Raw genomic sequence first — 10,455 nt, forward strand, 5'->3', positions numbered from 1 at the left:
AAATGTTCCTTTGTACAAAACGTTAGATGTAAGCATGTGACTTAGTTGGTGGGAGAATATAATAGGCCGGGCTGAGTGGCTCAGACGGTGAAGGCGCTGGCCTTCTGGCCCCAACGTGGCAGGTTCGATCCTGGCTCAGTCCGGTGGTATTTAAAGGTGCTCAGATACGTCAGCCTCGTGTCGGTAGATTTACTGGCTCGTAAAAGAACTCCCGCGGGACTAAATTCCGGCACCTCGACGTCTCCGAAGACCAAAAAGTAGTTAGTGGGACATAAAACAAATAACATTATTATTATTATTATTATTAGAATATAATAGCACTGTCTGGCTAGTAATAGAATAATACAATATTGGGAATACTCAGTGCATTCTGGTAAAAATAAAAAAATAAATGAATTCCAAAAGCTAAGGGGCTATAACCGGTTTAACATGCATTGTGACGTAGAATTACTTGCACGTACTTCCCAAGCTAATTCTATTCACAACTCCATGCGAAGACGGTGACCTTAACAAACCTTAAAAGAACTTATAATAAAACCAAAGGGAGACACATTGGTTTTGTTGCCTAAACAAATAAAACTTACGCTAATTAGGCATAGTAATTACTTGTTGACTAGAAATCTGATGTTGTTTCCTCACTTTAGAGACTTGAAAGAAGTTCGATCATCAGTATCGTGTGCTTTTAATCTATTGAACTTGTTTAATACAGTGATTTTGTGTGATCTGTAATAGAGCAAACATATAATTATGATAAGCTAGATTTAATCCGCCTCTGTGGTGTAGTTGTTAGTGTGATGTGCTTCCACCCCCGAAGGTCGACTCAGCCTCGGGAGGTCAATTGAATAGAGGGGGCTCGATTCACACCTCAGCCATAATCGAAGTGGTTCTCCGTGGTTTCCCACTTCTCCTCCAGGCAAATGGCGGGATGGTACCTAACTAAAGGCCACGGCTGATTCTTTCCCTCTTCCTTGCCTATCCCTTCCAATCTTCCTGTCCCATACAAGACCCTTGTTCAGCATAGCACGTGAGGCTGCCTGGTCGAGGCACTGATCCTCCTCCCCAAGTGCATCCTTGACCAAATGTCCCACACTGCAGAACACTGTTCTTGATGCGATAGAGGTGGGATCCCTCTCTGAATCCGGGGGAAAAATAAACCCTGGAGGGTAAACCGATTAAATAAATCTATACTAATATTATAAAGAGGAAATATTTGTGTATTTGTTTGTAACGGATAGACTCAAAAACTACTGAACCTGTTTTAAAAATTACTTCACCTATAGAAAGCTACATTGCCAGTGAGTAACATGGGCTGTATTTTATTTTCAAAATAATTCGAGGGGTGTGGCGATGGGGGGAGATATAAAAATATAAAAATAATTGGCTAATATAGGCGAAATCGAATTTGTCGTACAAGGACGAGACCAAGCTAATTTCAAACCTCTTGACCCAAAGAACAAAACTCGGTAAGCCCTCCAGGCCCTTAAACCTACCGTTATGGAGATATTGGCACCGCACTACCCTTACTCTAGGAATTGGATTAAGAAATGAACTGCCGTAACCATGGCAAGTCAGCTCCAGTACTCTTACAGCAGCGAGATCATCTAAAACATATTACGGAAACCTAACATATTACAGACATGAACATTGGTATTTGGTATCCCCTTTAAAAATAAAAAACACCTATTTTTGTTTTCAGGAAATCCACTTAAGGGGTGAGGGGGGGGGGTTAAAATGAGTGAAGAAAGAGTTACATTATTTTTATGAGGATACATATATCTCAGAAACTGAAGATGTTACAGACGTTAAATTGGTACTTGGAATCTCCTTTAAAAATAAATGAGCACATTTTTGGAAAATCCACTTAAGGGAGTGAAATAATAATATTAAAAAAACGTTTGAATTTTAAAAATGTGTATCTTCTTCTTCCACCGCCTTTCCCACACATGTGGGGTCGCGTTCGCGAATTGTTTTGCAAATGTGGATTTAAACCTGTTTTACGGCTGGATGCCCCTCCTGATACCAACCCTATGTATAGGGATGTAATAACTATTGCGTGTTCCTGTTGTGGTTAGTAACGTGGTGTGTTGAGTGAATATGAAGAGGAGAGTGTTGGGACAAACAAAAACAACCTGTCGCAGAGCGAGAAGAATTTAATTCTCCGACTCAGCCCGGAAATGAACTCGGAACCCTGTGAAACGAAGGCCTCAACGCTGACCACTCAGGCAAGGAGTGGAGCAGTTTTTAAAATGAGTATATCTACAGTATATCTCATAAACTTTCCATGTTACGGACGTGAAAACTGGTATTTTTAATCACCTTTAAAAATAAAGAAACACGTACTTTTTGTTTTTGGAAAATCAAGCTGGAGATTGAATATAAGTGAAGAAGGAGTTGAGTTCTCTTTATGAGGATATTATATCTCAAAAACTAAGATGTTACAGACTTGTAAATTGGTATTTGGAATCTCGTTTAGAAATAAACAAACCCTTTCTTTTTTCCGACTTAAAAGGGGACTGTTTCTCACATGTAGAGTTCCATGTCGCATGTTCCAGATTTAGCTCTGCCAGTAGTTTGGTCGTCATTGCCCCAAAAGGCAATGCCACAAACGTGGTTTACAAAGTGGTCCTGGGATAAATGAAATGCAATTTTTCAGCGAGTCTTATTGCAGTACGGAGAAACCAATTAATTTTTATCAACTTACGAAATCCTCGCTAGCAAAGCGGGGGGTAACAGCTAGTAAATAAATAAATAAATAAATAAATAAATAAATAAATAATAAATAAATAATAAATAAATAAAGTTATTTTAATGAAATCTAGCCCGCCCGGTGGCCACGAGCTTTACTGCGTTGAAGTACAAATGGTCTGAGACCGTGGATAGCCGGTTCGAGTCCCGTTGGTCGAATACATTTTCACCATCAGAATATTGGCCTTGAGCAGACCCCTTGGTAATATTCCTTCTGGAATATATCACGTTATTCATTTCATATCATTTACTCCCCTGATTAGGTTGACGTCAGGAAGGGCATTCGGTCATAAAATTCCACCACGACAGTTTCATCTCACCCCGTACCCGACCCCGTAGAGAAACGGGACAAAGGTTGGACAAACAATTCTAATGAAATCTGTTTCGACGGAGAATACGTGAAGAAGGGTTTTAAATTGAAATAACTTCTAGAGCACGCGTGCGACAACGGTGTCCAACATCCCATTTTTAGGAGGAAAAACCTCTATATCTAGCAACAAATGTATGGCCTGGGTATGACGTCATCAGGTGATGCAATGGTGCTGCCATCTTGAAGTACTAAAGCCACAGGACCGCACGGTCAATAATTGAATGGTTGCCTTGACTAAAGATCTAGACCAGGGCCTCTCAGGGTGCATGCACTGTGCACGGTACAAAAGACTACTTTGCTTGGTTGACCAGAGCGCAGACCCCCACTGCGCGATTTGGAGCAATAGCGCTGTCTCTCTCTTTTCCCACGCCTGTCTCGCTCGCCCCCCTGTCTCCCTCTTTCTCACTTGCTCCGTAGCGCTCCAAATCCGAGCCTAGTTGAGCCGAGCTTAGCCGAGTAGCCCAGAGACGAAGCGTTGGTGCGAGCCGAGCCGAGTGGGACATATGCACTGTGCACAGGAACTCTGCGCCGCAGTTTGCACGCGTGAGATTTTGGGCGTTTGAGAGACCCTGATCTGGACCATAAGAAATTGAAAGATAAGATTTCAGTGGAGTCATGATCCGTCTGAACGCACTCACTGCCTCAAAAGAAAAGTTACTTAATGTTTAAGGTTGGTTTCTGGACGAACACCGATCTCTCTTCAGAAAAATGGTGGATGCAATCCTGTCGAATAATACCAAAGCGTCTGCTCAAGGTTTAACATCTCCATCCGATGGACGATTCACCATCAGCACCATCATGTATCTCATACCAAGTACACTGTGCAGGAGTTTGGAATTGAATCTGGGCCTTTGAGACGCAATCTATCGATAATAATAATAATAATAATAATAATAATAATAATAATAATAATAATAATAATAATAATAATAATAATAATAATAATGCGTACGGCCTCCACAGACGTCTGCTGCAGTTTTTTCAAGTTGACTCCCATATGCGACTTGCGTGTGTGTCAGAATAAGGCCCTAGATTTGATGAACTAATGCTGTAAACGACACACACAGACACATCCAGCCCTCGAGCCACCAGAATTAACCAATGAGCGTTAAAATCGCCGACCCAGCCAGAAATCCCGAATGCGCTGATTCAATGCGACGGCAGGTTGATGCATTTCGGAAGGCACTTCAAACGTTTTAAGCAAGGAAGAGTTTCACGTGGTAAGCTGCTACGTTCTGTTCCTGTGCATTTCCCATTATTAATGTGCTTTTTAGAGTTGTAGAAAGTGAGTTCTAACATGGAACATATTTTCTTCTTCTATGAATGAGGAACATGTCTTGAAAGTTTAGCTACAACTTATTGTCACACCCTGTATATCAGTTCAACGTCATTCCAGAACATTCCGAATACATCCCGTTAATTGCCGGTGTCCAAGGTCTGTGGGACCTCCCTTTCAGGCTCAATTATTTTCTTGACCTTCTCTTGGAGTGTAGTTCCCTCGGGGCAATATTTTCACTTCGACTCACCTGACGCAACAGAGGAAAGCTTAGTCTACCTATTCCGTAATGTCCAAGACTCAAAGCAGTAAACATGGTTACCGCAATATGGACTTAAGGTATTGACTTTAAATTGTATGATTCCTCTGTACAGAGGGCCCCGAGTTCGAAGGGGAGGGGAGTTAGAGATAGGAATAATTTAGCAAGCGAGATGTTCAATAAATTTCCAATTTCTTTACAATCGTTTAAAGAAGACTAGGAAAAACAACAGATAGGGAATCTGCCACCCGGGTGACTGCCCTAAATGCAGATCAATAGTGATAGATAGATAGATAGATAGATAGATAGATAGATAGATAGATAGATAGATAGATAGATTGATTGATTGATTGATTGATTGATTGATTGATTGATTGATTGATTGATTGATTGATTGATTTATTGATTTATTGATTGATTGATTGATTGATTGATTGATTGATTGATTGATTGATTGATTGATTGATTGATTGATTGATTGATTGATTGATTGATTGATTGATTGATTGATTGATTGATTGATTGATTGATTCGTGGCCTCATTTGGAATATTCTTTTCGCTCCAGTGTTGAGTGTTTGTGTTTACATCAGCACACACCACTACAAACAATTCACCACATTACTAACCTTGCAATATTGCATTCACCCTTCCACATAGGGTTGGTATTTAGGAAGGGTACCAGGACATAAAACAGGGCCAGGTCGACAATGGGACACACTTTGCACGAGCTGCACTGTAATATACCGTATATATCCTGAAGAACCAAATACTGATACACAGCATGTATAACGACTCTTTCATTTCTTTGTTGATATTCAGCTTGTTTCTTTCTACAACTGTCACTTCACCAACAAGGAGGCCCTGCGTCTTGCCGAGAATTCATGTAAAAATTTTACCCTTGCAAAAGGCAGGCAAGCAGACTATTTCGGTTACATCTTCCGAAATGACGAATATAGTGTAGACTGATACAACTGATCATCGAAGGCTACACAGAAAGAAAGGAAACAAGTATGTGGACAGAGGAGATTATCCTTGACGCGAAATCTCTGACCCTGGTTCGAAGTCTACACTTTCATTCTCTCATACGGTAAACTCAACTTTCGATGAAACAACACCAGGAGAAGTAGAAAAGTTTATACTTCTTTCTTTGAAATCACAATGCTGTTTCATACTCATCGATAAAGACTAATTACAAGACTTTAAGAATCTAACTCTGATTTCAGGTATCTTAACGTTTCCTCATCCATAAATAAATCAGTCACCACTGATCTGCATTTAGGACAGTAGTCCAGGTGGCAGATTCCCCATCTATTCTATACCTAGTCTTTTCCTAAATGATTGCAAAGAATTTGGAAATGATTGGACATCTCCCTTGGTAAATTATTGCAATCCCTAACTCCTCTCCTCATAAACGAATATTTCCCCCCAATTTGTCCTCTTGAATTGCAACTTTTACTTCATAATTTAGGAATTCAAGAAGCTTTCTAATGCAACGAAATTTTGGGATCTCCTGTACATCATAGGATAAGCTGTATAGCCGAACATGGTGGTTGATAATCAATAAAATAATATTCGTTTGGATTTTTAAAAATTCCTTTTAATTCTACAGGATTGGCATGCAGAAGTAATTCGTCACCGTAAGACCTGCCTCCGACGGTGCGACGTAAAGCAAATTCTAAAATTGTACAAAAAGGGTAAAGAAGTAACCCGTAGTGTCTAACTTAGGCGTGGTGTAGGGTTAGTGTGCCCGCCTCTTATCCGGGAGCCCCGGTTTCGATTTCCGGCCAGGTCAGAGATTCTTACTTCGATTTGAAGACTGGTTCGAGGTTCACTCAGCCTACGGAATTACATATGAGGAGCTATTTGACGGTGAGGTAGCAACTCCGGTCTAGAAAGCCAAGAATAACGACCGAGAGGATTTCGTCGTGCCGACCACACGACACCTCGTAATATGCAGGCCTCCGAGATGAGCAGCGATCGCTTGATAGGCCAAGGCCTTTCTGGGAGTTGCCGCGTGTGGTTTGGAATGGTTTGGTTTAGTTTATGCGTGATGACAACTTCCACTAAGGATGTATAAAATATACAGTTCTTCCGTTAAAAAGAAATAGATTTTACCTCATAAATTAATGCATTTGGGACAGACAAATTTGTTCTAATCACTCCTGTTATGGACAGGCTGAGTAGCTCAGACTTTTGAGATGCTGGCCTTCTCACCCCAACTTGGTAGGTTCGATCCTGACTCAGTCCGGTGGTTTTTGAAGGTGTGCTCAAATAGGTCAGCCTCGAGTCGGTAGATTTTCTGGCACGTAAAATAACTCATGCGGGACAAAATGTCGACAGCTCGGCGTGTCAGAAAACCGTAAAAGTAGGTAGTGGCACCTAAAGGAAATAACTCGATTATTATTATTATTATTATTATTATTAATAATAATAATAATAATAATAATAATAATAATAATAATAATAATAATAATAATAATACCATTATGGCTCAATCATTGCAGAGAACGGGACCAAATGAACATGTTTGTGAATTAGAGTCTGAAACATTACGCCAGATTGAATCATTCTTACTAATAAAATTCGTGGATATAATTGCATGATAACGTCACGACGGCTCTCAGTGCAATCCCCAGTAATGAGAATTGTAATTCTGCAAGTAATCTACGATTGCGTTACAAAGGGATTGTACTGTTCACAAGAATGAAGACGAACGAAAGTAATTTCCTGTTTTCTTGGTGACAGTCTCTCATTAAAAGAGAAGGGTTGTTAGTAAATTAATAGTGTCTATGAAGAGTAATGGTACTCCCAGTTTGCTTTCATTTCCAGTCTAATTGACTTTCTTAGTTTTGAAAATTTTATATTCAGCATATGTTTAAAATGTCCGCCTCTGTGGTGTAGTGGTTAGTGTGATTAGCTGCCACCCCCGGTGGGGCCGGGTTCGATTCCCGGCTCTGCCACAAAATTTGAAAAGTGGTACGAGGGATGGAACGGGATCCACTCCTCCTCGGGAGGTCAACTGAGTAGAGGTGGGTTCGATTCCCACCTCAGCCATCCTGGAAGTGGTTTTCCGTGGTTTCCCACTTCTCCTCCAGGCAAATGCCTGGGTGGTACCTAACTTAAGGCCACGGCCGCTTTCTTCCCTCTTCCTTGTCTATCCCTTCCAATCTTCCCATCCCCCACCAAGGCCCCTGTTCAGTATAGCAGGTGAGGCCACCTGATCGAGGTACTGGTCATTCTCCCCAGTTGTATCAGCCGACCAGATGTCTGAAGCTTCAGGGAGGCGGTAGAAGTAGGATCTCTCGCTAAGTCCGAGGGAAAAGCCAACCCTGGACGATAAACAGATTAAGAAGAAGATATGTTTAAAATTCAAGCTTTGACGACTGACGAAAAGTAATTCAAATGGAACATTTTCTCTTATTTGTTTGATTTCGATTTTCAAATCTCCAATTACTAATATAAACAGAGCATCGGCCACTCAAAGCATCACCATGGCTATAATCACGGTACCAAGTGGCACTTAGAACAGTAAGTTTGATTTTATAGCAACACAATTGCCACATTTTGCTCTTTTTTTTTTTTTTTTACGTCGCACCGACACAGACACAGATAGGTCTTATGACGACGATGGGAGACGAAAGGCCTAGGAAGTGGAAGGAAGCGGCCGTGGCCTTAATTAAGGTACAGCCCCGGCATTTGCCTGGTGTGAAAATGGGAAACCACGGAAAACCATCTTTAGGGCTGCCGACAGTGGGGCTCGAACCGACTATCTCCCGATTACTGGATACTGGCCGCACTTAAGCGACTGCAGCTATCGAGCTCGGTGCTACATTTTGCTTGTATGAATTACTTAGATAACGCTCCTAAAATAAGAGCCACTAACGCTGTTTCAATTTGTGTCCTTAAGACTGGATCATATAACAGATATGTGAATGAAATCAACAAGGCCCCGTATCTGGGCACTGCACTGCAAACCATCGTGACTTAATCATGAAATTAAGTCCACAAACTGTATTATTAAGAATTATTCAATCTTCATAACTATCATGCTCCTTATAATGAAATTTGGAGCTGAGTTCCAGTATTCTCCAGTTTATTGATCTAGTGCTGTTAAAATGTAGTGATGGACCTATAGCTGGCGATGTAACCGACTTCTGTCTTTACCAATCTTGTCATGCAATCAGTCTCGTCTAAAACACTGGTAACTAAGTGAGTTGAAAATCACTTTCCAAAGTCCCCTTCACACACATATTAAAGGTCAGTTCATGTGGATCAAGAACAAAGAGGTCAACGTCGTTTGCTGACTCTTGACAAAGCTATACAGAGCTGGCCATAGGAAAAGCAGCCTGCTGTATGATCGATGTCTGCTATCTGGAGTGTTTGCCGGCGAGTGAAGTTTAGGTGCTAAAACATTTTCAAGATACATCAACCTCTCTGCCTACTTTGCTGTCCAGTTTATGAATTACAAGAATATACCGGGTAGCCTTCGGCTGGCGTGTGCTCTGATACACTTTTTTTTTTTTTTTTTTATGAGGCTTGATCGTAAATGTTCAGTTTGGGGGTGTTGCTGCAGCGGACATGCAACGTAGTGCGACTCCGATGCGGGTATATAAGCACGGACATGTAGGTAAAGGCATTAGTGTGGCAGTAGTGTCGTGTCAAGGTACGTGCGTTAAATGCGGCCACGTGAACTATGGCGACGTTATTACTAAATGCGTCCAAACAGGACCAGCGTGCTGTTATTTTCTTGGCTTCAGAAGGACAAACACCGGTGGGCATCTGTCGGAGAATGAAGACTATATATGTATGGGGCAGCACGTCTGTCGGAAACCACCGTTGTGGATTAGTGCACCAAGTTCCGTGCGGATCGCTTTTCGACAGAAGAAGCCGGTCGATTTGGAAGGCCAGCCTCACAACAACAAACTTCGATCACCCGCCGTATAGACCTGACCTCTCCCCATGCTATTATCACGCCCTAGGTCCTCTCAAAAAGGCCTTGACTGGTCGACGGTTCCTGTCGGAACGAGGATGTGCAGCAGGCGGTTACGGACTTCTTCACGCAGCAGGACATGGCGTTTTACCACACAGCGATCTTCAACCTGGTGCATCGTCGGGATGAATGCCTCAATGCATTGGCATCCCGATTCAGGACTGTATGGCCGTTGATCGTCCCTTATCGCGCGTAAATTGTAATTTTCTGGAGGACCATTAAAAGTACAGTACAAAAAAATATGTGTATAACCCACTTTTGTTTAGGAAACGGAATTTTATTTTCACATCCTGGGCTTCATTTTGTTATGGGACTGACCAATTGTCCATTATTTTAGTGTTTAATGTGTAAAACATTCACACATTCAGTAAATACATGCATATAAACCATTTTGAAACAGTTAATCATTCAACAAGAAGAAGTCTCTGTTGACCAGTAAGTAGAGTTTGGAACTGACGAAGGAACTGGTGAGGTGCAACATCTCGAGCATTGCACTGTACGGAGCAGAAGCGTGGACCATGAGAAAGAGGAAGAAAATGTACCTAGAAAGTTCTGAAATGTGGTGTTGGAGGAGAATAGAGAAGATGAGCTGGACAGATTGGGTGACAAAAGCCGGTGTACTGAGAAGAGCAGAAGAGAAAAAACTATTCTGAACACAGTTCTTCAGAGGAAGGCAAACTGGACTGGACTCAGACAGGAGGGGCTCATACACGACGTTATTGAAGGGAAGATCAATGGAACTGCAGGACGATTAAGAATAAGAATTCAATATCCGGATGACATGAAAGATGGGAGGAGAAACAGCAGACTGAAG

Source organism: Anabrus simplex, chromosome 1 (genome assembly GCF_040414725.1).
Source record: "Anabrus simplex isolate iqAnaSimp1 chromosome 1, ASM4041472v1, whole genome shotgun sequence".
Classification (NCBI taxonomy): Eukaryota; Metazoa; Arthropoda; class Insecta; order Orthoptera; family Tettigoniidae; genus Anabrus; species Anabrus simplex.